This window comes from Arabidopsis thaliana, chromosome 3 (genome assembly GCF_000001735.4).
Source record: "Arabidopsis thaliana chromosome 3, partial sequence".
Lineage (NCBI taxonomy): Eukaryota > Viridiplantae > Streptophyta > Magnoliopsida > Brassicales > Brassicaceae > Arabidopsis > Arabidopsis thaliana.
The window spans coordinates 14371573-14399422 of record NC_003074.8 but is presented as its reverse complement, the minus strand read 5'-3'; the positions used below and the strand labels follow the sequence as shown (position 1 = coordinate 14399422).

Genomic DNA, 27850 nt, shown 5'->3' with positions numbered 1-27850 from the left:
AGAACATCTCCAACAAGGCCTCAGATTTTTAAATTTGAAGATTTTTTGAATTCCAACAAACCTTCAAATCCTAATTAGTGCACATCCAAATTTGAGAGTACACTATTCACACCCTAAAAAACTTTTCTAAATTTCATTTTATTCCTTAAACTTAATATATCTTACAAATAATTCCATTACATTTAATTATTACAAATTTATTCATATAAATTCAAATACATTCAAATATAAAAAAATATAACATTTAAAAACAAATTTATACAACAATAATAATACATTGAGCAAATATCTACATATACATTTTTCAAACACTCTTATGAAATAAATCCTAAAGTTTGAACTTATACAACCCAATGCCATTGACATTACATATTTTGTTTAAAAATAGAAAAAAAAAGATTTAGCATTTAACAAAACTTTCCACAAAACTCTCTATTAATATTTAATACTCTAGAAATCTCTTAATAATTCAATTTTACAAAAAAACAAATTTATTGTTGATAATATTAACAACTCAAAACATTTCCATAAATCTCTCTATAATAACTACAACCAACAATTTCTCAAATATTTCAACTGAGATCTCCTATCTCCTTTACTTGCTACCAAACTACCATTTTGATAATTCTACACTAGCAAAATTATTTTAAGCCACAAATTAATGACTCTTTTCCATCCAAATCAATTATTTTCTTTTTATATTAAAGATTCCGAGATTTATTTTTCACTAACAACTCACCGCATTGAATCTGATATTTCCTCCCTCCACTATTTGCCAAAAAAGAAACAATTTAAAGAAACTTATTTATAACTCATAAAACAACAAAATACTCGGATATTGCTTAAAACTTAATGATTTCAAATCTTTTCTCTCTAATATCGTGCAATTTTTAAAAGATTTTATCCTTAATTAGTTGCAAATAATTTTTCTTTAGCCACCAAGAAAGACCTAATCGTCTATATATACATTTTTGCAACACTTTTATAAAATAAATCCTCAAGTTGGATTTTGTTTACAAGGAATGTCATTCGCATTAATTATTATCAATTAATTAATATTCCTAATTACTAGTGTAACACTCCGAGAGAACTCCACAGTTAAGTGTGCTTGGGTTTGAGTAGTTTCAGGATGGGTGACCTTCGGAGAAGTGATTGTCGGAACCATGTGAGTGAGGACAAAGAATGGGAAAAGAAAATGTGATAACTTGAATAGATGGTAATAATCTTTAAAGCCTCCTGGACGTGACGCACTGACTGTTGGACAGAGGTGGGCCCATTGGCCCGAGAGAGGACGTAGGGCCCACTGATAGGGGCAGTCGGGACGTTACAAGTGGTATCTGAGCCAAACCCATAAGAGTGTAGAGTCAAGAAGGCTCGCACCATCGGGGTATAGCCTTGGTGCGCAACGAGGTCATTGCGATCTGTTAGTGGGGATGAATTGTAACACCCCGATTTCAGGAATATTGTGGTGCATGCGGAGAGGTTTTAACATAATTTATTTGGCCACCTATGTCACCAAAATGTACTTATCTTTTCGGTCAAAGGTCTTGAGAGAATTCCACAGTTAAGCATGCTTGGACTGGAATAGTTTCAAGATTGGTGACCTTCCGAGAAGTGATTGTCGGAACCATGCGAGTGAGAACAAAGCATGGGAAAAGCTCATTTGGTGATTTGTAGGGTCAGTAACAAGTAATTAAAGCCTCCCAAGCATGGTGCACCGACCGTCGGATAGGGGTGGATCCATTGGCCCCAGAGATTACGTGGGGCCCACAAATAGTGGTGGTCAGAGCATTAGAAGTGGTATCAGAGCCGAACCTAAATGAGTGTGGAGTCAAGAAGGCTCGCACCATCGGGGGTTACGTTCTTACTGCACAACGAACACGTAACAATCTGTTAATGCGGTGAATTGTAATACCCCGGTTTCAGGAATTGGTTTGGCCACCTATGTCATCAAAGTGCACTTATCTTTTCGGTCAAACATCCTGAGAGAACGCCACAGTTAAGCATGCTTGGGCTCGAATAGTTCAGGATGGGTGACCTCCCGGGAAGTGATTGTCGGACCAATGCGTGTGAGGACAAAGCATGGAGAATGATCATGTGGTGATTTGTAGGGATGGTAACAAGTCTTTAAAGCCTCTCTCACGTTACGCACCCCACCATTGGACAGAAGTGAGCCCATGGGCCCAAAAGAGAACGTGGGGCCAACTGGTAAGGGCGGTCGGGGCGTTACAACTAGCATTTCATTATCTAATATATCTCTATCGGTTATTAGAAAAATATTAGGTAATTATTAATATTATACTTTATTAAAGGTAAATATTATAGTTATTTCAAGTTTATTAAACATTTAGAATATTTAACAAAAAAATGTTTTAGAATATTTATAAATATTAAAAAAAACATTTGAAAGAAAAGTTTTAAATTGATTTGAATTATAATTTCTTAATAAAAGTATTATTAAAAACAACACGAAAAAATAATGTTTAATTTCACCGAACCAGATTAGATGGTAGGAAGAGTTTAGAATATTTTAAGAGAAAATTTGGGAAAATGCCTATTTTCTAAATTTTTGTTTGAAAAATAACCTACCCCATTTTTGTATTTTAAAATATATTTTTTAAATAGAAAAAAATATAAAATTAAAAAAATATCCTTATTAAAATTTACTAATAATTTAAAACATTTATATTTTAAACTAAAATCAGCCTTTTGTTTTCTTTTTTTGTCGACACCAAAAAAATAGGATATACAATTGGGAAATTTGCAAAACTACCCTTTTTTTACTACCATTTTACAACAATACCGTTTTATGTTGTCCATTTTAAAAAATACATTTTCCCTTGAACAAAATGACCAAATTACCATCATCTAATAGAAACATGTAATTGGAAACTGAAATTTTCCCGCAAAACTTTTTTTTCCCGCCAAAAAAAAAATTTCCGCCAAACTTTCTGCCTGCCCAAAAATCCTTTAAAAATCCTTTAAAAATTTCCGCCAAACTTTTAAAACTGTTAAAGGGCTTTTAAAAATCCTTGTAAATATTTTTTGGCGGGAAATAGATTTACAAGGGATTTTAAAAGGGTTTTAAAAGATTTACAAGGGATTTTAAAAGGGTTTTAAAATATTTACAAGGGATTTTAAAAGGATTTTAAAAGATTTACAAGGGATTTTAAAAGGTTTAAAAAAGATTTACAAGAGTTTTTAAAGGGTCTTCCTGTAAATTTTTCAAAAATCTTTTAAAAACCCTTGTACATCCTTTAAACTCCATTTAAACCCTTTAAAAATCTCTTGTAAATCTTTTAAAATCCCTTGTAAATCTTTCAAAACACTTTTAAACCCTTTAAAAATCTTTAAAAAACCTTTGTAAATCTTTTAAAGCCCTTTAACATCCCTTGTAAATATTTTAAAACCCTTTTAAAATCCCTTGTAAATATTTTAAAACCCTTTTAAAATTCCTTGTAAATATTTTAAAATCCTTTTCAAACAATTTTAAACCTTTAAAAATCTTTTTAAAACTTTTGTAAATCTTTTGAAGCCCTTTAAATCTTATCTCAGAAACCGCTTCTTCAAAGGGTGCCTCTTCATGGTGTTCTTCTTCAGCTTCAATGACCCTCTTTCCCTGAGCTACTTCTTCTCTTTGCATGGCTGGGCAGCTTGAGCTTCAACCTTGAATCAAGCTTAATCTTTGAGCACGGCGAGCTTGGTGAATTTGGCGTTCAGTCATTCCACTCATGTCAAATGCCTCAACTTCCTCATTATCAACAGAGGATCTTTTTGCCCGAGATGAACTCTTCGTTCTTGATCCATGGAGATTGGTGGTAAGCTTTGACAGGGCAAACAAGAACACTTCTCTAAGAGGTATCAAAGGAGAAAGGAATCGGTTTCTTTGGTGATGAAATTTTGAGCTTGAAACCGATTGAATGCTTGAGGATAGACTTTGGAGGTGATCGAGTAACTTTGTTGAAGTAATGGTGAAGGGGAACAGATTCTTAAGGAGTGATAGGGAGCGTTTTGGGGAAGGGTTTGGAATGAAGACTTCAAAGCTTTGTGAGGGGGTTGCGAAAACGAGATGATGAAAGAGAGAGTTTCAAGGAGGGTTTGTCGAAATCAATGGGTGGAGGAGATTGGTCTTTGGTTTGCTTTGGAAGAGATAGAAAAGTTGATTGGAAATGGTGAGGGGCATGAGTAAATGATTTGTTCGTTGAATAATGAAGTGAAGGGGAACAAGTGGGACATGCGACATCACTTCTTGGTCTCCAAATAATTCAAGTTCGAGTAAAGAATCGAGCATCTTCTTGAGTTGTGCAAAATTTGATCCAATGATGGAGAGCTTCTCATTCTTGTTTACTCGATCAAACGGACCAAAATAACCTTCAAGAAGTCACTCGATCAAACGGTGGTGATGCTCTTCTCTTTTGGTCATCCAAATCAATGGCTAAAAATACTCCTACTCATTCTACTCGATCAACGGTTGAGATGGTTCTTGACTTGGTTTGAATTTACTCGACCGTTGACTCCTTCATGATCAATGAAATAAACCTGAAACACTTAAATAAAAACATAAAAAAATAATAAGAAAATAGAAAGTTATTTACATAGATAGACATGGGACTTCCTCCCAAGTGAGCTTGTTTTAAGTCACTAAGCTTGACTCTTACAGAGCTTAGTCAGAAAAAGGTTGAAGAGAGGAACAGAGAAATCCTCATCTTCAGTGGTTGAATTTTCAGTGCTTGAATCATACTCTGCATCCTCTCTTGAGATATGGTAGGATGAGTACTCATTTGATTTTTCTTCAAAGTAAGCTTCTTTCTGATCAGCAGAGTAGCCTTCTTCTTCTGAACCAGGTTCCTTTGACCAATCCTCAAATTCAAAACTGGGGTAGTCCTTGACCATTTCTTGAAGTTCCAGAATGGTGCTATTTAGTTCTTCCATCTTATGAGTTAACTTTCCTATTGTATCCTCTTGAGCTTTATATCCAATTCAGAGCTCCAGGAGTTCTACAGCAACAGAATCATGAATCAAGTGTTCTTCTTCAGCAGAGGGGTATGTGGGCTTTTATGCACTCCTGGAGAATAAGTCAGAATAGGAGTTTCCTCCTCACTCAACAACTTGCTCTCTAGGCTTCCTTCCTCTAAGTGAACTCCTTTCTGATCTTCTGGTGCAAACCATTCTGTTGTGAAATCTTTGTCCTCCTTGATAGCTAGTGCAGTTTCCTTCTTCTCTGGATCAATACCATTTGAAAACTTTTAAACTCTTTTTTCGAACATCCAAAGTTGATCTTTCAGCTTCATCACCCTTGAAGACAATCCTTCTATGACTCTACTTTGCCATTTAGATTTTTTTCTCATCTCATACCAGTCATCTTCTGTAGGATTTTCAGTCTGAGCTAGCCTTTCTGTTGCTCTCTTTTTGTGGTCAAAAGTTCTCTTCAGCTTGCTGAGTTGAGAAGTATAGTTGACTTTTGGTGAGGTTTCAGCTTATGTTTCTTCATCAGCATCCATGTCCTCAATCCCAAAACTCTTGCCTCCTGTTGTTGATTTCCCTTAAGCTTCTTTGATGTCAAACTTCATCTTGATGCCTTTTTCAAGGTTCCGATTAATTTTTCCATTCCTGATATCTATGACTGCTCCAGCTGAATCTAAGAATGGTCTGCCTAGGATCAGGGGATCCTTGCCTTCTTCATCTACGTCCAATACCACAAAATCTGTAGGTATCTCAACATTTCCAATCTTGACAGGCAGATTCTCTATTAGACCATGAGGATGTGTAACAGAACCATCAGCTAAAAGTAGAGCTAGGTTGCAGAACTTGTATTCCATGATCCCTAGCCTTTTAGCTGTAGAGAGAGGCATAAGGCTAACAAATGCTCCCAAATCACAAAGGCACCTTTTGAATGTCAATGGTCCTAGAGAGCATGGCAGAGTGAATGAACCGGTATCATCAAGCTTTTCTTGGATGACTTCCTTCTTGTAAGTTTCTTGAGTGTTGGCACTGCTAATCATCTCTTGATTCTGATTATTCTTGAGTTTTTCAAGTTTGAACTTTTTTCCAGAATGGTGAGTATTCAGCAAAGGTGTGTCTTCTATAGTCCAGATGAATTGCTGGGTGGCAGGTGCAGCAATTTGAGTTGAATTCCCCCCCTTCTTGAATCATACTGTCCTCAGTATTGGGAGTTTGATGACTTGGTGGAGACTCATTTTCTTGGAGGATGGTGATAGCATTTGCAGTAGCGTAGTCCTTAGGATTCTGGACTGCTTTCCCTGGAAGTTGTCGAGGATGCTTCGGAGCAGAGGTTGATGCAAATTGACTCTCCACATACTTGATTTTTGAATTCAGAGCTTCAAACTTGACATTCAAATCGTTGTAAGAACAATCGATCTTGTTGTTATAATTCAGCTATCTTCTTGTCAAAAGCCATGGCTCCAGTAGCTTGTCCTTGGATGATCTGTTGAATGAGTTGCTTAATTTCAGGATCTTGAGCTGTTGGGGCTTGTTGTGGTTGTTGAGTGAACCCTGGTGGTGGATTCGGCTGTTGGTAGCCTCCATTAAACTGTTGTTTAGGGACATAACCTTGGTTGTATTGAACAAAAGGCTTGTACTGATTCTGTTGTGGTGGATACACTTGATCTTGGGGGTTAGCTAAATTAGTGCTTCTATAAGAGAGGTTTGGGTTGGGCTTGTAGTTATTGTACCCCTTGTTCAACCCTCTGAATGTAGCACAGCTCTTTAGTTTTATCATTCCCCCCTTCTTGCATTTGGAAGTGCTCTTCATCAGTGATGTAGTGTATCTGCTTCTGCTGAGCCAGCAACAGCTTGCCTATCTTTTCATTCAGAGCCTTGATATCCTTGCTCTGTTTATCCTCATTGCCTCCATTTCCTCTCACTGAGCGATCATAGTCTTCATTGTAGCACCCATCAGATTGTGCTAGATTTTTGACCAACTCCCATCCTTCTGCTACATCCTTGTTCAGGAAGTTTCCATTGGAGGCGGTGTCGAGTAGCATTCTGATCTTTGGTAAAGCTCCTCTGTAGAGTGTGCTCAATAATGAAGCCTTCTTGAAACCGTGATGGGGGCACTGAGTGGTGTAGCTTTTAAACCTCTTCCAAGCTTCACAGAAAGTTTCATTGTTTTTCTGGTTGAAACCTGAGATCTCGTTCCTCAATCTAGCGGTGCAAGCGTTAGAGAAGAACTTGGCAAGAAAAGCTTTCTTACAATCGTCCCATGAGGTGATGGAGTCTAGGGGTAGAGTCTTCACCCAGTGGTGTGCCTTGTCTCACAAAGAGAAGGGAAATAGTCTGAGCTTAAATATATCTTTAGTGACACCATTGATCTTGGTAAGGCCACAGAGCCTATCAAAGCTGTCAAGATGGTCCAGGGGATCTTCCATAGGTAGACCATGAAACTTGTTTCCTAGGATAATTGAGATGAAACCACTCTTGATCTCAAAGTTGTTGTTCTGAACTGGTGATGGCACTATCCCTTGTCTTTGGTGATGATTCCTTGGGGCATCACCAACACCAATGTTTCTTGGTTGATCAACATTAGGTGGGTCTTGAACATCAACTCGTTTGTTCTGTTGATCCATAGCAACTTGTCTTTGCTGATCATAGGCTACCTTTGCTTTGGTTTCTTGTAACTCAGGAGCTATTCTATCTATTTTGTCTCTGAATAGTAGTAGGTGTGCAAAACCTTTGGATCGAGTTTGCATGCACAAATATTAGTACCTATACCACCAAAAACAAGCAGACGAAAATATGAGTTAGTAACTTGATAAATGTAAAAGAACTTGATCTTAAAAGTTTATGATATCTTGAATGTAACATGCAACAATGAATTGGCAACGACGCCAAAGTGATAAGCAGGTTTTTTCGGCCTACTTATGTTGAATGTGTGTGTGATTCAGTTTAATTCCCCTAAACACACAAACATGTCAATGCAGCTATAGGGGGTGTCAATCCAGTCCACTATATTGCTAGCAATCAAGATGTGCACAGAAACAAGTAAGTCAAGCTAGATTATAATGATGGTGGGTTTCTAGTAATAATCCTAGGTCAGGATTCAAACAAGTAAAAAAGAAAACTTAAGAGCCCTACTCGATCATTGGGTCGAGTAGAACCAACATGCAACAAAATTAAGTAACCTAAATGCAATCAACAGGGGATACAAATAACAGGTAAATAAAAGTGCAATCAACAGGGGATACAAATAAATCTAATAGAAGTTCTAAGGATGGATTCATTGATAAGGGCAACTCTAGGGTTCATCAGATGGCTAATAGGCAAAAGGTAGATACCCATTACGATAGATTCAAAAACCGGGTCAATCCACTCTCGTGACAGAGACCCCCATAACTCTACCACTTCCTAATCTCAACTCTCGTTGATTAAACATAGCAGATCAAGGTTTAAGAAACAATCTACCAAAGCCAATAGCCAGACAAGCCAATCTCTGGGTCGAGTCTACAAATCTCTAAAATTTGTAGGTTAGACATCCATTTGAACGTCTTTTGGACGCTGGACGTCTATAATCGAATCTCCACATTAGCCAACGAAAACCGCATAGGGGCCAAGCGAATCCAGAAGGGTATTAACCTAAACACTAACCACCTAACTAACATAGAGATTACCCTAATCTAATCCATCCTCAAGAACCCTAATCACTACTCAAGCAACATTCTCAAGAACACAAAACCAGAAATTACTGAAATCATACCAAAATGTAGATCTAAACAAGCTAAACAACTTTACTTAAACAATCAAATGCAAAACCGAAATAGACTAACGGTAATTAAGGTTTTAAGATTCATAAACAAAAAGAAAAACTGAAAGATAAAGCATAGATCCTTTGGACAAACCCCAAAGTGATCTATTTATAGTAAAATGTTGAAACCCAAGATTCACTAGAAGACAAGAGACTTGAGGCGGTTTGGGCGAATACTCGATCTTGGGGATCGAGTAAAGAGGGTGATGCAAAGTTTGTGCCTTTGTGTCTATGCTCCGAGTGATCAATTGGTCGAGTAGATGCTTCTTCCTCTTCTATCTTTATGCTCAGATGTCTGGTTGAGTGGGGAATGAAGAGGATCCGAAGACGCTTTGATAGCCCAACAAGTCTTGTAGAGTTGGTCACCCTTGGTCGAGTAAATGGGTCGAGTAGAGGATCGAGTAGGAGGGGCGAGTAGATCAATCTTCTGCTTCATCTGAGATTGCCTTGATCGAGTAAGAGGGTTGAGTAAACTGCAGCCTCCTCTGTAGCATCCTGGATCGAGTAAAGAGGTCGAGTGAATTGATGCCTCTTCTGTAGCTGCCTGGATCGAGTGAATGGATCGAGTAGAGCCCTTTTTAGCTCCTTCTGCACCTGAAAACACACCAAAACATGCAATGCGAATGCAAGATGATCCTATATGCCTAAGTATGCAAAATAAGCTAAAATGGTGCAAAATGACATGATACAATGAGCAAAGGCAAAGCTAAATGATGATAAACATATACCTAAAATGAGTAAAATACAGTGTTATCATTTAACAACTTGATCTCTCGCTAAGCTTTTAGTGAAAGGATCCGCTAAGTTATCGGCTGACTTGATGTATTCTAACAAAATTACACTTGTCGAGATCAATCGTCTAATGGTCTTGTGTCGCCTTCTACTATGGCGAGATTTACCATTGTTTAATTTATTTTGTGCCCTAGCTATAGCCGATTGACTATCACAATGTATACGCAATGCTAGCAATGGTTTTTCCCACATCGGGATATCTTCCGAAAAATTCCGAAGCCATTCTGCTTCTTTGGAGGCTTTATCTAAAGCTATGAACTCATGGTTGATCTAGCTTGGATAGTTTTCTTGGAAGATTTCCAAGATACTGTTGCACCACCTAATGTGAAGACATATCCACAAGTCGACTTTGAGTTCTTTGAGTCAGAAATCCAATTGGCATCACTATAGCCTTCTAGGACTGACAGTTCTCTATTATAGTGCAACCCATAACTTTTGGTACATCGAATATAATTCAATATTCTTGTTAGTGCCTTCCAGTGAGTATGACCTGGATTACTTGTGTAGCGACTTAGTACATTTACTCAGTGCGCAAGAGCGGGTCTAGTACAATTTGTTAAGTACATAAGACTTCCGATCACTCTTTCATATTCCACTTGTGACACCGGTTCACCTTAATTTTTCGTCAAGTGAATATGAGAGTCAGCTGGAGTTTTTGTAGTTCTGCTTGAATAGTTCTTAAACCGATCAAGAATCTTTTATGTGTAATGTTCTTGTGATAAGATTAGACCATCGATGTGCCTAATAATTTTTATTCCTGAAATTACGTTGGCTAGTCTCATAAATTTCATATCAAACTTACGGCTTAGCATATTCTTTGTTTGAGTGATCACATCTTTATTGCTACCAATAATGAGCATGTCATCAACATATAAACATAGCAAAATTTATCTATGAGGGGTACTTTTGACATATTGCATTTATCACATTCATTTATGATGAAGCCATTTGACATCATTACATTGTCAAATTTTTCATGCCATTATTTAGAAGCTTGTTTAAGTCCGTACAATGATTTCACTACACGACAAAATTTTTGTTCTTGTCTTGGAACTATAAACCCTTCAGGTTGTTTCATGAAAATTTCTTCTTCTAAATCACCATTTAGAAGAACTGTTTTTACATCCATTTGATGGATCTCTAAATCTCTTAATGCTGATATATTCCTACTAGCACTCTAATTGAAGTTATTCTCGTAACAAAGAATATGTGTCAAAGAAACCAGCCCTTCTTTCTCCCGGAAACCTTGCACCACAAGTCTAGCCTTGTACTTATCGATTGACCCATCAGTTTTCAACTTTTGTTTGAAAATCCATTTATTCCCAAGAACCTTAAACCCTTGCGGTAGGTCGATTATCTAATAAGTATTATTTTAAAGAATTGAATCTATCTCACTATTCACGGCTTCCTTCAAAAAAGGAGCGTCTGGTATAGACATTGCTTCCCTAAAGTTTTTAGGTTCATTTTTTGCAAGAAAGGCTACTATGAACTCTGAACCGAAAGTTTTTTCTTTTCGAGATGTTTTAATCCGTCTAAGTTCATATTCTTCTTTGTCATTGATAGTCGTGCCCAAGCTACTTGCCTCATTTCCGGAGATGCAAGTGTTGTCTCGTTGATCACGAGTTCGCTTATTACTATTTCTATTTCATCTCCAAAAACTTGTCTTCTAGCTGCCTCGTTTTTCGAACTGTAGTTTCCTCTTCCTCTCTAAACTCTCAAACCTAGCTAGCTCACCTTCTCTCGCATCTGGCTCACGACTCTTTCCGTCGACTCTCACGAAAATCAGTCGACGTCGCCGCTCTCAATGTTGCCGTCGACTCTCACACTCGTTCGCATCTCACCGTCGCCTTCCAATGTCGTCGTCGTCTCTCACCTCTCATTGTCGCCTCTCACTGTCGCCGTCGTCTCTCACCTCTCACCGTCGCCTCTCACAGTAACCCTACAACTCACTCTCACCCAAATAACTATCTATTTCGTTTTAAATCAGCTTTGACAATTGATAGATTTAGGGTCATGCATGTTTGTTTTTTCACAATCAAAATCTCAAATTGACAGATTTAAACTCTTGTTTACCCGATTTGTTTGTTAATGGGTCTTCGTTATAGTAGATTGTCTGATGCGAGAGAGATTGAGTTAGATTGTCAGATTTGTTCTTGATGTGTTAATGTGTTGATATGTCAGATGCGAGAGAGAGTAAGTTAGATAGTCATATTTCCTCTTTTGTTTATAATCTGTTTTGTTGTGTTGTTTTGCTTCTGATATTTGTTCATTGGTTTTATCATTCCATCAGGTGGTCAAAGATGTCACTTAAGCACCATCCCCGGCGTAGTCTTCGTCAACAAGGCGTGGATTTGCCTTTCGTTGTAGGACTCTAAATCCATAGACGAGTAAAGAGTAATGTCACATCTAGAAATGATGTTATTGATGAAATACTTGTGAATGAGATTGATGAACTACAAAATCAAGGGAGTGTGGCTAGTGTACTTGTTTCTGACTTGGCTGAAGAAGAGGAAGATGGTGAGCAGCCTGCAACTACAGAAGTGGATGGTGAAAGAGAAGAAGAGGCAGCAACAGAGGGTGATGTCCAACCTTCCACAGAGGAAACTCGGACCCAGGAGATAGAGACAAAGAAAAGGAAAACAAGAGGACAAACTAGGATGAGCAAAGTTGCAAAACAGATTCACGATAAGATAGATGTTAAATTTACATCTACAGGTGAACACGTTGGCCCTGGTTCAGTTACACGCTCCTCTTTCCTTGGTCCTCTTGTGAGGGAACATGTGTCTGTACTATTAGATGATTGGAGGAAGTTTTCTGATGAGACTAGTGACACCCTATGTGAAGAAATCCAGGTATTTTCATAGTAGTCATCTTATTTTTAGTTGAAATTTAAATGACTTGAACTTATATATTCTAGGCAAGGTTCAGTTTGAAAGAAGTTTGGCAAAAAGAGACTGTTTTCAAGCAAATGGGTTGTTTGTGGAGGTCTTCTAAGTCAAGACTCGTCTCTGAAGTCCGAGCTGCAAAGACAAGACTGAAAGACTTAAGTTAAAGCCAAGCAACATCCAATCTGTCATAGCTTGGAATAATTGGGTGAAGTGTAAAACCAACAATGAATTTAAGGTTGATTAGGATCTAATACTTCAGTTAATGTTAATGGTTATTTGTGAGTTTCATCTAACTAAACTGAAACTTTAATTTAGGTACGAAGTGATAGGTACAGAAGCTTGGGGAAGGCTCAAATTCCTCACACAACCATCCGTCGAGGCATGACATGCCTAGCTCATAAGGTGGTATAGCTACCCTACTGGATTTATTTGATGGAATTTATGATAGTTTTTGTACTTATTCTATGAATGTTTTGTGTTGTCAATTGTAGAAACAGAATAGTTCTGATCATAAACAGGTGACCAGAAGCAAAAGTTTGGGTAGCTGGACACACACATTCAGATGGAAGATATGTGAATTCAGAATTTGCCGAGACTATTGTAAGAAATCATCCATTTTATATCTAGTGTTTGGTGGACTTTAATATTCCTAATAATTTTCAAATATTTGGTTTGTTAGGAAAAAATAAGGACTATTGATAGTGACATGGGCTCCTCAGCAACAACGAGTATTAAAGAAGATGTTGTTAGTCAAGTATTGCGGAGAGACAAACCTGGCAGAATTAGAGGACTCGCCAGAGGTGTTACTGCCGCTAAGCTGGCACTCCTACAGGTAAGTGACTCACAAGTTGATACACTTAAAGCTACCCAAGCTGATCATGCAAACCCGGATTGAAGACTTGCGGAAAGTAGTCTGTGATTTAACTGGGAAAATGTGAGTTTTGTTTATAACATATAATTGTTCATGTTATTCTTCTCAACATACTATATTGAATGCAAATTTATCTTATGTTCATGTTTTTATTGTGAGCATGAAAGTGATGATGGTTCTAATTCTGAAGAGAATGGTGTAAGGTATCGGCTACTTGATTGGTCTGCACCTAAGGATCTGGTTGTCGCAGAGGCAGAATATTATTCAATGGATCCATTGTACAAGATTGGCCGTATAAAAATAGATCATCATGCGGCTGCTGTTATTGTGAGGTCTGTAACAAACGAAGACGCTTCTGTCTGGACCCAACAGCTTCAGTCAACAACTTCCAAATTGGTCAGGGAGCATCAATTGTGACAGTTGATAAATTTTATCCAACAGCTTCAAATGCCTCCCTGTGGAGACCACTAAGCACAAAAATCTTAACAATTGGTAAGGCAGTCAATCAGAACATCGCATTGCCTCTTAAACATATTCGAGTGCTCAGTCCTAAGGCAAATGAGTCAGCATCAAAGAAGACTCCAAAATCTAAGGTACATTGTTTATCTATGTGATCTATACATTAGTAATGGATACATCTGACATTCTATGAGTTCCTGCTAGCAGAGCTTAAGCAACAGCTCATGTAGCACCGACTCTATTAGAAAGAAGAAATGCATTTTGTTAGATTGCGATGATTCTGGAGAAGAAGTTGCAGAAGGTAGAGTTATGTCAACCAATCCAACTGAGAGAGTCAACTTCGTTCCCTTAGGTCACAATGCAAGCAAGATAATGATAGAAGTCGCGAAGATTGGAGAAGCTAAAGTCTGGAAACCAAATTCAGAAATTGTTTGCATTGCAGATGCAGTAGGTTCTACTGTTGCCTGGCCGAATGAGAAGATCATGTTTGTCTAAAAGTGGTGATTGTTAGAATCGCTTGAAATTTCTAGTCTGTTTAAAGTTATTGCTATTGTGGTTTTGGTTGAAGTACTCTGAAAACAAGTACTTATGCTATTGTGGTTTTGCTTTTGGTTGAAGTACTCTTAAAACAAGTTATGCTATTGTGGTTTTGCTTTTGGTTGAAGTACTCTAGAGTTCTAATGTTTGTGAAACCTGATATATATGGTTCATGTTTGGACTTATGATTAGCTTTTGCATACAAATAAAACATTTATTGGAAACATTGATGTTGAATATCATGATTAGTTTTTGCATACAAATATAATGTCAAAGTGTGGACTTATGATGAAAACCAAACCATTTTGTTACTATTGAATATTACGAGAAAATATAACAAATTAGGAAATTCTTCATTAACAATCGATCGATGCTTTAATTAAATTGAAATTTTCCCTAAAAAACTTTGTTACATAAGTCGTCGATTTATTTTTTCCCTAACCTTATAGCTTTTTAATCTCTTAACCACTGTCATCACCTACAATCTCCAAGATTCGATCTTCAATCTCCAGAGAAAAATTCTTGAACTCATCTCCAGTTATTGAATCTCCAATCTCCCTTCTAAGGTTATCAAATCTCCAGTCTCCCATATCCATAACAATCTTTGTCTCCTCTAATTCAAGCCGAGGAGATCAAAATCCTATTGTAGAGGACATCACAATCCTCTTGTAGCCGAGGACATCATAATCCACTGTTCTTTTTGGAATAGAGCTTGCATTACAAGGTTTGTCAATTCTTAACAAAATTTGTCGATTCGAATATGAACCCTTAGTTGCCGTTTTTTTGATAGGAATAATGACTGAATTTGTAGTCTAAATCAGATAAACTGGTATTTTGATAGCATACTGATTGTGTTTGAAAAAATTGATAGTATACCCGGCTGTGTATTGAAATTTTGTGTTTATTATTCACTATAAATTTTGATTTATTCAATCATGGAGATGGAAAATTGTGTTCAAATGGACAAGTCTTGGGTCTGGTTTCCAAGGCTTAGCAATGATTATGAGGAGGGTGCAAGATATTTTTTAATTGAATCAGCAAAGACTTTAGGAAATCCTTCGGCAATGTTTTGTCCTTGCAGTGATTGTCGCAATTTGTGCCACCAACAAGTTGATGTAGTTTTGGAGCATCTAGTGATTAGAGGAATGGATGAAAAGTACAAGAGAAATAGTTTTTGGATTAATGATGGGGATAAAAGGAATGTTAATCGTAGTGATGATGATCCAACTTGTCCAGGTGAAGCTTATGAGCTGCTCATAACTGCATTTTTTGAAAGTGAAGACGACAAACATTATTCGGACAATAATGGTGAGGCAGCTTCTAATGAAGATAATAAAGAAGAATCTGATTTTAGGAAAAAAAAATATGCAGGATGCTGAAACTCCTCTATACAATGGATGTTTGAAATATAATAAAATCTCTGCAATTATGGGACTTTATCGCATCAAAGTGAAGAGTGGGATGTTGGAGAACTATTTTGATCAACTTATAAAGCTAGTTCATGATATGCTCCCTGGAGATAATGTTCTTCCAACATTAATAAGCGAGGTAAAAAAATTCCTGAAGATTTTTGGATTTGGCTATGATGTCATTCACGCTTGCAAGAACGACTGTATCCTTTACCAGAAAGAGTATGAGGACATGGTAAGCTATCCAAGATGTAAAACTTCAAGATGGGAAAAGGATAAGTATAGTAACGATGTTAAACAAGGGATTCCAGCTAAGGTACTTAGGTATTTTCCCATAAAGGACAAATTAAAGAGGATGTTTAGATCAAAAAAGACTGCTGAGAATTTACGTTGACACTTCAGTAATCGTAGTGATGATGGTACGATTCGACATCCCGTTGACCCACTCACCTTGGCTCAAGTGAATGAAAATTGGCCAGAATTTGCTCTTGAACCAAGAAACCTTAGGCTAGGTCTTTCAATAGATGGCATGAACCCATTCTCTATTCAAAACATCAGTTACAGTATTTGGCCTGTTTTGCTAGTTAACTATAACATGTCACCTACTATGTGTATGAAAGAGAAAAACATCATGTTGTCTTTATTAATCCCAGGGCCTACTGCACCGAGTAATAACATTGACGTTTATTTAGCTCCATTGATAGACGATTTAAAGGATTTGTGGAGTGACGGTATTGAGATTTATGACTCATTTATGAAGGAGAATTTCACATTGCGGGCGATGTTGTTATAGACTATTAGTGACTATCCAGCCTTAGGGACATTGGCTGGATGTAAAGTTAAAGGAAAAAAAACATGTAATGTATGTGGAAAAGATACACCACATAGGTGGTTAAAGTTCAGTCGTAAGTATGTGTATTTAGGTAATAGGAAGCGACTCAGACTTGGGCATCCTTTGAAGAAGGAACTGCAAATAGAATTCACACAGGAGAAGAAATTCTTGATAGTCTTAAGGACTTTAAAAATGATTTCAGGAAACCACTGGCTAAAAATAAGAAAAGAAATCGAAAAGAGTTGTTTGAAGATGAGGTTAGTTTACATGATGAATATGAGGAAGGCACTGATCAATGGAGATGGAAGAAGCGTTCTATTTTATTCGAGTTAGCTTATTGGATGGTTCGCTCTTAACATAATAAATAGTCTAATAAATTCGTGCATTTTTTAACAATATTTATTTTCTAAATGTATAGACTATGCATGTCCGTCACAATATTGATGTAATGCATGTTGAAAAGAATGCGTCTGATGCCATTTTGTCCATTTTGCTGCATACTGCGAAATCAAAGGATAGGATAAAAGCACGGAAAGACTTGGAAGATATGGGGATCCGAACCAAATAGCACACTCAAAATACGTGGTAAAAAAACTTATTTGCCTCCAGCATCGTTTTGGTTGTCTAAGGAAGAAAAAAATATATTTTGCACTAGATTATCTAAGTTTAATGGACCTGATGACTATTGTTCGAATATAAATAACTGTGTTTTGGTTAACTCGACTGTTATTAGTGGCTTAAAGTCCCATGACCATCACGTGCTTCTTCAGAATCTATTACCTGTTGCTTTAAGAGGTATGCTGCAAAAAGGACCTACGTTTGCAATAAGTAGATTATGTAGTTACTTCAACCGATTGTGTCAGCATGTTATTGAAGCTGAGAAGCTGATAACCTTAGAGTCTTAGCTTGTGGAGACATTATGTCGATTGGAGAGGTACTTTCCTCCATCGCTTTTTGACATCATGTTCTATCTTCCAATACATCTATGTAGGGAGGTTCGTTTACGTGGACCAGTTCACTTGAGGTGGATGTATCCATTTAAAGGTACTATCTTAAATTTTTAATAACAAATTTTTTTTTATATTAAAATATTTGATAAATGTTATATTTTATTTACATATAGGTACATGAAAACACTAAATGCATGTATTAAAACAATTTGCAAGACCAGAAGCTTGCATGGCAGAAGGATACTTGGCTGGAGAATGCATGGCTTTTTGTTTGGAGTTTCTAAAAGAATATGTACCACTTGAAGAACCAATCAACCGCAATGAAGATGTTGAGGTTGATCCACTAATCCGTCAAGGCCGCCCATTGCAGAAAGGTACAAAAGTTATGCTTTTTAATAAAGAGACAGACATAGCTCACCGGTATGTCTTAATGAACATGGCAGTTATGAATCCATATATTGAGTAAGTAATCACTACTATATCATAATTCATTAATGTTACATGTACCTCAATGCAAACTAATTTATGAAATTGTGAAACTAGGTTGCATTTTGAAGAAATGCAAGAGAATGATGTCAGATTGAGAAGGAATCGTACTTTATTATGGAAAACTCATTTGGAAAAATTCCCATAGTGGGTTAAAGTACATGTATGAATTATTTCCATACAGTGATAGATATACCGAATATTTGTATTGAATAACTCTTCATTTATTTATTATGAACAGATTCCTACAAACTCAAAAGAGCATTGCACGCAATTGAGATGGTTAGCATTCAGACCAAGAAATATTGCTCTGTCACATAAGGGATATATCATCAATGGTTAGCGATTTTTAACTGATGATGTGAAGCGGAAGACATAGAATAGTGGTGTTGTCTATGAAGCTTTTAGTATGTGTAGATCTAGTGCTCGTGATACTAACCACATGGCTAACATTGTTACATAATATGGAGTAATAACGGAGATCATATTACTGGATTATCACATGTTTCAGATTCTGTTATTCAGATGTAACTGGGCCAACAAAGGAAATGGAGTAAAAGAAGAAGACGGATTCACTCTTGTTAATCTCCATCTTAACCAATCTGCATTTCTGAAAGATCCATATATTTTGGCATCTCAAGCAAAACAAGTATTTTACTCCGTCGAAGATGACTCTTTACCTTGGTCTGTAGTTATGAGGACGCCACCTAGAGGGTATCACGAGTTAGAGACAGAAGAGAAGTTTGTTGCTGAATCAGTATTAATTCAGGATTCTAATGATTTGGAGGAGCAATCTTCTGATGATGAAGATTTTTGTAATAGAAATGATTGTGAAGGGATCATAGTTGCAGAATAATAGTACACTAAAATAAGGTGCGTTTTCTTTTCTCTAATATTTACTTGTGTTTAGCTTGTTTTTGTTTGTTTTTTCACAAATTCGTTTTTGCGTACTAATAAATGCTATAATAATTGGATTAATTGCAGGTTACAATTACTATTCAAATTGATTAAATGACATTTTCTATTTGCTATGTTTATTACTACAATTGCATAATGTAAATGCTATTTCAAAACAATTAATTGCATAGTTTTGACGCTATGTTATTATAAATTAATAGCACTCTACAAATGCTATTATATAAGTAACAATTTCAAGAAGTAAATGTTGTTATTAGATAATTAATGGCAAACAATACACGCTATAAAAACATATAACAATTGCATCATATTGATCGCTATACTATATCGACAAACAATAGCACCACTCCAAACCACTATCATAAGCCGTCGACCTATTATCATGGGCGCAGACATAACACTTTCTACTTCACTATTGTCTCGTTAGATAGAGGATTTTGGACACTAAGAATACTCAATTTTCCTGTAGAGAGAGGTTGTGTTGTTCTCTCCACGTTGGGTGATGGTATTTTAGTGAGTTTGGCTTGGACGCTAATCTAACATTTATCTTTGCTTATTTTATGTTTTGGAATCAAATTCATGTTCATCAATCTACTCATAGACTTGATATTAACACGTCCTATGTGTTCATGCTAAGTATTGAAAGACTCTGAAACATAAGCAACTGGTTTATCATTCTTCTTCGAGGTGGAAGCCTCGGTTACAACATTGTTGCAGATCACCGCTTCAATAGAAATTTTGAATTGAACATCACAAACAAAACTATATCCCAAAAGCACCCCATTTTTGGAGATTACAAGCTTATCTGCATCGATCTCGATAGCGAAGCCATGCTTGCTCAGGCGAGAACCCGAGATAAGAATGTTGGTAATGTCCTGACATCAGTTGAATTTTACTTTAGTTAAAGTTGTAATGTCGAGGTTGGACATTTGTATAATATTAGGTGGTTATAATGTTTTGCTAGAGACCGCTTATAATATATGAGTCAGAACTAATTGCTAATATTATACAAACCTACATGATCACACACCTAAGCAAATTGGATTAATGTTGGATTAATAATAATATAATATATAATATATTTGTATTTGTGCATATATAATAAAATGTTTATTATACTATATATGTTATATATGATACATAATTAGTTAGGGTTAAACGTTTAGCTATATATATGATATATTAGCAACGTTAGTGAGATATACTTTTGATCACAAGAACCCTAAAATACAAGAGACAAAAGTTTGTCTAAAGTTTTGAGATAAGATCTCAAAGGAATTAGCATTACAGATCTGATTCACATTTTGTGCGTGTGGATACCGGTAAAGACACAACACTTGGAGTGCTAAAACAACCTCGAATTAATATGGTTCATCTTTTCGCTGCAGAATATCCAGGAATATTTAAACCCTAAGATCTAGATTTAATTATTTATTTACACGGTTTCTGGCTATAGAATTCGTTATTAGTTTTTATAAATCGTTATAAACCGGTACAAATTTCTTCAATTGTAGCAGAGCCTACTTGTTTAATACTGAATATGAATCTAATTTAATCTATATTATGATATAGATAAATAATTTTTATGGTTTATCATGTTGAAATTTGTGAAATTTAATTCGTTAAACATGGTAAAATAAAATTATATAATTCACTTAGAGGAAATTCGTTTATGTTTATTGGATATACGGTTTGTTAAGGGTCATATTTTGATTATGGTATTGAGTAAATTTTTACAATGACACGGCAACATGTTTTGGTATATACTAGGTTATTAACCTCCGCTACGCGAAGGTTTATTTTTATTAATTGTTTTAATATAGTTTAGGATTTAGATAACCATTTTGATTAAACAACTGCAAATACCTAGTTTCCTCACAGCTCGCTAAAACTAAATGTTTTTTTTAAAGATCTAGACTACAACCATTGATATGCTTTTCTTAACATTATAAAAAAATCATTGTTGTAGGTTTCACATGTTAGTTCAAGTCAATATATGTTATCCATTCTCTGAGAAGAAAAATTATCTTTATCTTTCGTTATGTATTATTATTAGAAATTTTGTCTTATTGTAGGATAATAAGATCAAATTAATAGTATTTTAAATCTTAATAGATCTCTTATATCCCTTAAACATCCCATACACCGATATTATTTTATTATATTTCTTCCATTTATTTTTGTATTTTCGTTTCTCAATGTATAAATTATATACATTATAAATTATATATATATATATTTGTTGTCACTTCTTAAAATATTATAAATAATAAGCTAAACTCTAGTTAGATTGTTAGAACGAATCATTTTTAACATGAAACTAAAATGTGCACTCCTAATATTGTGACTAAGATGACATATTAATAAATTTATTGAGACTTGATGATATTATATTCATATATTTTATAAGTATGTGTAACGATAGACTTTATTTTAAAGGTGATATTAAAGTCTATGCTCGGACGATCCAAAAATTAAGAAACCATGCATAATAAAATCATATTTAGCCCTCTCTCTTCGGCGCTTTTATTTATCCCGTTAATACCCCTACAAAACCGAAAAAACGATAACAGTTAGTAGTCTATCTGCCTCACCATTTAATGCTCAAGATATCGAGGTTATATTGGAAGATACTATGTGCCGGCATTGGAAACATCAAAGAAATGGGAAATTATTACTGATATTTACGGGCTTGCGGAAATATCACTTACACATGCTATGCTATTTATTAGGGTGATATTTTCACTCTGTTAGCAACCGAAAAACTATCATACTAAATTCTTTAGCTTCCGACATCTTAAATGCAAGAAGGAGCTAAACACAGAGAATTGAAATCTGAAAGGTAAAAGTTAAAGATCTGAGTATTTTGTACTTTAAAGTTATCATTTGGAAAGTTCTTTACTTTAGGGTTTGTCAGACTATTGTTATAATTATGAGAACGCTAACAAAATTGTTATTTACGGAAAACCTGCAGATAACAATGGCATTCGTGGTGAGATTAGTTCCTGGGGAATGGAAGAGGGATGAAAACGGATATTTCGAACATGTTTCGCATGTGGATGGCTTTGCACTGGGAGTGCGACTGAGCGAGAAAGACGGGTTTGTCAAAGTGGTTATGGCGGTAAAAGAAGGTTAGCTCTGGGGCCTGACGACGATATCGAGCTGACGTACCAGTGGCCGCAGTGGATGATGGGGCCTGATTGGAAACGTGCAACCCAATCGACATACTAGACGACGAAGACATGACTCTGTTCATGGCTATAAGGGCGGATCTAGATGAAGTGCATCTACGCGTAAGGATAAATCGGGGTGGAAATGTTCGAAACGTTAATAGTTATCGGAGTAACTTTGATCTAAGCGGATTGAGTTCTAAGGAAATAGCGGATAAATACTGGAAGAGCTGTGTGGGGGACCGCTTTAACAAGAATGCTGCTTTGGAACCTTTCAGGTGAGCCTGATAACTCTAAACTTAAACGATTTTAGTTATGTTATCAGCAAAACATATATTGAATATTTTTCCTTTTTCCGAGAATATAATACCTTGTGTTCAGAAAGGTTAGCTGATACCAGCTTATTAGAGAATATTATGTATTATAGGTAACAGAGACGATATGCAAAACATGGGGAGTGACACCGAGCTGGATATACGCAAAGGCAAGGACCAACACAACACGAATGCAGGGGTTATAATACGAGACACCATGGATATTTCAGCTGGAACAACCGGGACACCAAGTACGGTGATACAATCAGAGGCAATTGCAAGCTTGAAAGGAAAAGAGAAGGTTATTGATGACGGAGATATTGAAAGAGATCGGTTATTCGAGCTGTGGTGAAAAAATCAACAAGATGAGATGCGGCGTGAAATGTGTGCAACACAAATGACCCTAGGAGGAACTCAAACAATAGAAAAAAAACGTTTCCGAGAAAGAGAAAACAGCGAGAGCCCTTCATTTCGGAAGTGGCGAACAGCCAAACGTACGACCAAGTGAAAGTTTGAGTTTGTTCCTTGCAAGATCAGTGGAACAATCTGTTGGACCACATATAGTTGCAGTCTCTTCGAGTGATTCGACATTTGGGACTCCAACCACAATTTCCACGAGCGCTTCTTTCAGTAGCGAAGACCTTATGGATGATACTGAATCGTCGAACAACATGACCTTATCGATCGTAGGTGGGTTACCTAATACATACAATATTATCTGCTAATCAACCTAGTGTTATGTTAGTCGATAACCATCCTTCCAATATTTACTCACAAGTGAGGAAACACTGGCACACGTTTATTCTGATAATGACGGCCCACTCGTTATGGAGCCTCAACCCATCACAATGGTATATAAAGGGAAAACAATAATGATAGAAGACGTGTTACCCTCTAAGGAGATTGGATCAAGTTCAAATAATCCAAGGGTTACGGAGTTACAGAGAAATGCAATGATCGTGAAGGATACACCGGTTGCAACAGTCTTGTATGACAGAGATGCCCCATCTTATTTCGACGACCCAGGGGAGGAAGGTAAAAACAAAGAAGATTGTGCAACGAAACTAGCAATTCATGCGATTCATCGGAAGTTCCATTTCATCTAATGTGGTGGCGGCTGTCTGTGTCAGCGATACATGTCCTTGGCGAGTTACCGGATAGCGATCGTTTCGAGGTTAGGAGCACAACTTCAACCCACACATGTAGCGTAGATGCTAGAGGAGACTTCCATAAGCAAGCTTCAACGGCTGTTATAGGGAAGTTGATGAGAACGAAATATATTGGAGTAGGCCGGGGACCTAGACCTAATGTGCTGAGAAGGATGTTACGGCAAGAGTTCAGCCTCAACGTCTATTATTGGAAGGCGTGGAGGGCAAGAGAAATAGCTATGGACAATGCAATGAGGTCAGCTATGGGGAGTTACACACTAATCCAACCCTACTTCAAGAAGCTTTTAGAGACAAATCCCAACTCCTTTGTCGCCATGGAGATAGAAAAGGATAATACTGGAGTGGAGAGGTTCAAGTACTTGTTTTTTGTGCTTCATGCATGTGTTGTGGGGTATCCTTACATGAGGAAGGTGATAGTAATAGATGGAACCACCTACGAGGACGCTCTGGAGGATGCTTAATAGCAGCTAGTGCGCAAGACGCAAATTTTCAAGTGTTTCCCATTGCATTTGGGATTGTAAACAGAGAGAATGACGAAGCTTGGACCTGGTTCATGACAAAGCTGACGGCAGCAATACCAGATGATCCGGAGTTAGTGTTTATGTCCGACAGACACTCCTCTATTTATGCGAAAGGTAACTTAAACATTATCTGGTACATTTTGTTGGAAACAGGTATAACTACATGACTAAACAATGTGTTAATTATGGCACGAGATTATCCGGTAATCTTGATATTAGAGTCCATTCGAACTACTCTAGTCACATGGTTTGCACTCCGGAGGCAAGCAGCCCAGTTTGAGGAGAATATCCTACCGCCAAAGGTACACGACATGGTGATCGAAAATTACAAAGAAGGGAGCAGGATGTGCTGTAATAAAAATTGGGGATGGGCTCTATGAAGTTCCAGAGAGAAGAGGTGCAGCATTTGCTGTTAATCTGTGGGAACGAACATGTACTTGTAGGGAGTTTCAGCTGCTAACGATTCCTTGCACTCATGCCATAGCCGCGGCAATACAGGAAGGACTCTTAGTGGACACGATGGTTGGAATCCATCACACCACCCCTCAACTAGATTGTCATATCAAGCGCTGCCGGTTCCAGACACGGAGACGCGGACTCCTTCACCAAATGATGTGGGAGGGGGTAAACTAGCTCCACCGTATGCTTGGAGACCACCAGGTCACCCGAGGAAACGAAGACTATTCTCCAGAGGCGAGTTCAAGGTAACTAGCTTAACTAAAGCTTGTAACCGCTAATATAATTCTTATATGCTAAACTTATTAGGTTATAAACTTCTGACACATTTGTAGAGAACATCAAGAAAAAGATGCTCACGATGCAAGTCGTTAGGTCATAACAGGGCAACCTGCAATGGACCAATCACGGTAATAAAAGAGTTACGGATTATCATATCAATTACTTGATATTAAAATACATATCCTGAATGCAGGAACCATAACGAAGAAGATAAGAACTTTTTTGGCGAGCAAAGTTGAAGGATGGAGGTTGCCAGGATTAACAGGAACTGACCTGGCCATGTGAAATAAATAAGGAACCAATGAGATAAGAAAATTTTCAATGTACATACGTACGACATCTGTTCCCAAATGTATATATATCGGAACCCATCCAACTTTCGTTATTTCAAATATTATGCCTTGTTTATTACTCGTTAATTAGTATGTCAACCTACAAATTATCTTGTCATTTGCCAAACTCGACGTCGTGATAAACTACTTACCGATCTAAGCAAACCACATAAACAACACCCTGGAAGTGTTAATGTTGATAAAGATAATGTTAGTAACGATATTTTTATAACTCTGTATATTGTCTGTGTTATCGCATTACCGAATCCAAAAAGCGTGTTAGTCGTTAATATGTGTCAGATAACTGACAATACCTTCTCGCGTTAACGTTTTCGTGTTTCCATCGTGATTTATATTACCGAATCTATCGTCTTATTATCCGGTAACATATCGATATTGTCATTGGTAGCAGCTATATTAAGCACGTTGTTACATTTTGTATCTCACGGTCCTGTTTAGTAAGTGTGTCAACCTACTTGTTTATTACTCGTTAAAAAGTGTGTCACCCTAAAAATTTTCTTATCGTTTGTCAAACTTGACGTGGTGATAAACTACTTAGCCGAGCTTAGCAAATCACATACACAACATCCTGGAAGTGGTAATGTTGATAAAGATAATGTTAATAACGATATTTTAATAACTGTGTACATCGTCTATGTTATCGCATTACAAAATTCAAGGTCGTGTTAGTCGTTAATGGTACAGTGAGAATATAACGACGTGTTAGTCGTTAATATTATAGTGTTTTGACCATTTTATCCATGTGTGTCAGATAAATGACACTACCTTCTCGTGTTAGCGTTAACGTGTTTTGCTGTGATATTATATTACCGATTCCTCGTCTTGTTATCTGGTAACGTTTCGATATTGCCATTGTTAGCAGCTATATTGAGCACGTTGTTATATTTTGTATCTCATGGTCCTGCTTAGTAATTAGAGTATAATAATCATAGTTTTTTTAGCCGACTTCGGATTTATTCTAATACCAATGACAATCTTCATTTTTATTTAGACCAAAAAACATTTAATTAAGAAACGAACATTATTCGAGTTAGTAGTTACAAAAGTATCGCATTTATTCAATACTGCTTGCTTTCGCTTCAGACAAAGCTTCTTCAACTTTCTCAAGAACCTCATTCTCGATCTTGATTTCGAGTTTCTCCGAAACCATTCTTTCAAACACCATCCTCTCTGTTCTATGCTCTTTCAACTCTTGCTCAAATTCACGTGTTTTGTCTGTCAATGTTTCGATCTCATTGAGCAAAGCTTTATCAACCCATTTAAAAGTGTGTTCATCGTTCCTTAGCTACATATGAACATTAATCTACATAATTAAGAACAAGCTAAACATGAAGATTGAATAAATCTATGATATAGGTGAACTTGATGAGTAACATTACCCTATGTTTTGCAGCAAACCCACAGCGATAGTATCTCTGGCAAGGATTCAGATCCGATTTTGAAATGAGTGCCATGACTCCTTCCCGGCACCAACATCTTTTTGGCACCCCAACAACTTTTCCTCTACCCTGAGGTCCCGTAGATCCAGAAGAACTAGATGATTGATTACTCATACTTAACAAGAAGATCGAAGATCGTTGGATCCGATTTGAAGGTTCTTTAGATTTCAATTTGGGGGGGGGTCGAAGAATAGCTAAATGAAGGAGTGAGAGTGAGACGGGTTCATTATCTACTTCGGGTTTATGTCCCTAAATGAAGGAACGATGGCTCGAAGACAATCAAATATCGCGACATCGCGATATCAGTTAGGCTCATATCCCGATATTTGAAGACAATCAGATATCGGGTTATCAAATGAATGATTATCCCGTTTTTATCTTACTAAAGGGATTCACTTGTTTATAATAACATTAATATCGCTTTATTAAGATAAAAACGATGCATTCAGTAATACTATAACACATCGAAACACGATAACTCTAACGCGAGAAGGTAGTGTCAGTTATCTGACACATATGTACTAAATGCTCAAAACACTATAATATTAACGGCTACCAGATGGACAGTATAATATTAACGGCTACCGCGCCATTGGGTTCGAAAATGCGATAACACAGACGATATTCACGGTTATACCATTACTATCGCGAGTTAACAAAACGTTGGGTTTCATTGTTTCCAGATAATTTGACATCGTGATGTTGGTCTTACCAACTAGAAGTAGTAAATTAACACATCTTAAACAAAAACAAATATCTTGGAAAAAGTAACCAATTATCATAATAATCTGTTAACGGGTAACTATACATATAACGATATCGTTGTGTAATTATGTTTTGACAAGAATCATATTATCGCGATACAATAGTATATATTAGACATGTTAGGGACAAAAAATAATAGGCTTAAAACCAGTGATTAACTAACAGGTAGTGATAGACAATGAATACAAAAAAGATACCTGGATAACAAATATACAGAGATAATCTCTTATCCATTAATAATAGATTTCGGATAAGTTAATTTTTGTTAGTCAACAGAATTGTTGTAGCTTTATACCCGATACCAAGGTAATTTCGTGGATTCGTAATACAATATAATTTTAATTAATCCCATATCTATTATTAGTAATGGTAATAACTATTCGAGACAATATGCTTACTTCTAAACCCTTATCGCTAACGAGATAATATCAAACAACTGGAAAACGTTAAATGACGGTTGGCATAGATATCCCAGAAT

The 27850-nt window shown here is 36.6% G+C and overlaps 8 pseudogenes across 8 annotated transcripts; 4 read left to right on the top strand and 4 right to left on the bottom strand.

The window, feature by feature from the left end:
* Positions 1 to 1129: 1129 nt before the first annotated feature.
* Positions 1130 to 2093, top strand: AT3G42240 (annotated as a pseudogene; the record flags this gene model as incomplete). The annotated part of the gene is made up of 5 exons: positions 1130 to 1165; positions 1317 to 1410; positions 1565 to 1666; positions 1733 to 1882; positions 2029 to 2093.
* Positions 2094 to 5018: 2925 nt separating this feature from the next.
* Positions 5019 to 7709, bottom strand: AT3G42236 (annotated as a pseudogene; the record flags this gene model as incomplete). The annotated part of the gene is made up of 1 exon: positions 5019 to 7709.
* Positions 7710 to 9517: 1808 nt separating this feature from the next.
* AT3G42233 lies at positions 9518 to 11198 on the bottom strand (annotated as a pseudogene; the record flags this gene model as incomplete). Its single annotated transcript has 1 exon — positions 9518 to 11198.
* A 208-nt stretch (positions 11199 to 11406) lies between these two features.
* On the top strand, positions 11407 to 14260 carry AT3G42230 (annotated as a pseudogene; the record flags this gene model as incomplete). Its single annotated transcript has 1 exon — positions 11407 to 14260.
* A 983-nt stretch (positions 14261 to 15243) lies between these two features.
* AT3G42220 lies at positions 15244 to 18948 on the top strand (annotated as a pseudogene; the record flags this gene model as incomplete). The annotated part of the gene is made up of 1 exon: positions 15244 to 18948.
* A 465-nt stretch (positions 18949 to 19413) lies between these two features.
* On the bottom strand, positions 19414 to 21077 carry AT3G42206 (annotated as a pseudogene; the record flags this gene model as incomplete). Its single annotated transcript has 1 exon — positions 19414 to 21077.
* Positions 21078 to 21883: 806 nt separating this feature from the next.
* On the top strand, positions 21884 to 24814 carry AT3G42203 (annotated as a pseudogene; the record flags this gene model as incomplete). The annotated part of the gene is made up of 1 exon: positions 21884 to 24814.
* Positions 24815 to 26222: 1408 nt separating this feature from the next.
* On the bottom strand, positions 26223 to 26721 carry AT3G42200 (annotated as a pseudogene; the record flags this gene model as incomplete). Its single annotated transcript has 2 exons — positions 26223 to 26453; positions 26548 to 26721.
* Positions 26722 to 27850: the final 1129 nt, after the last annotated feature.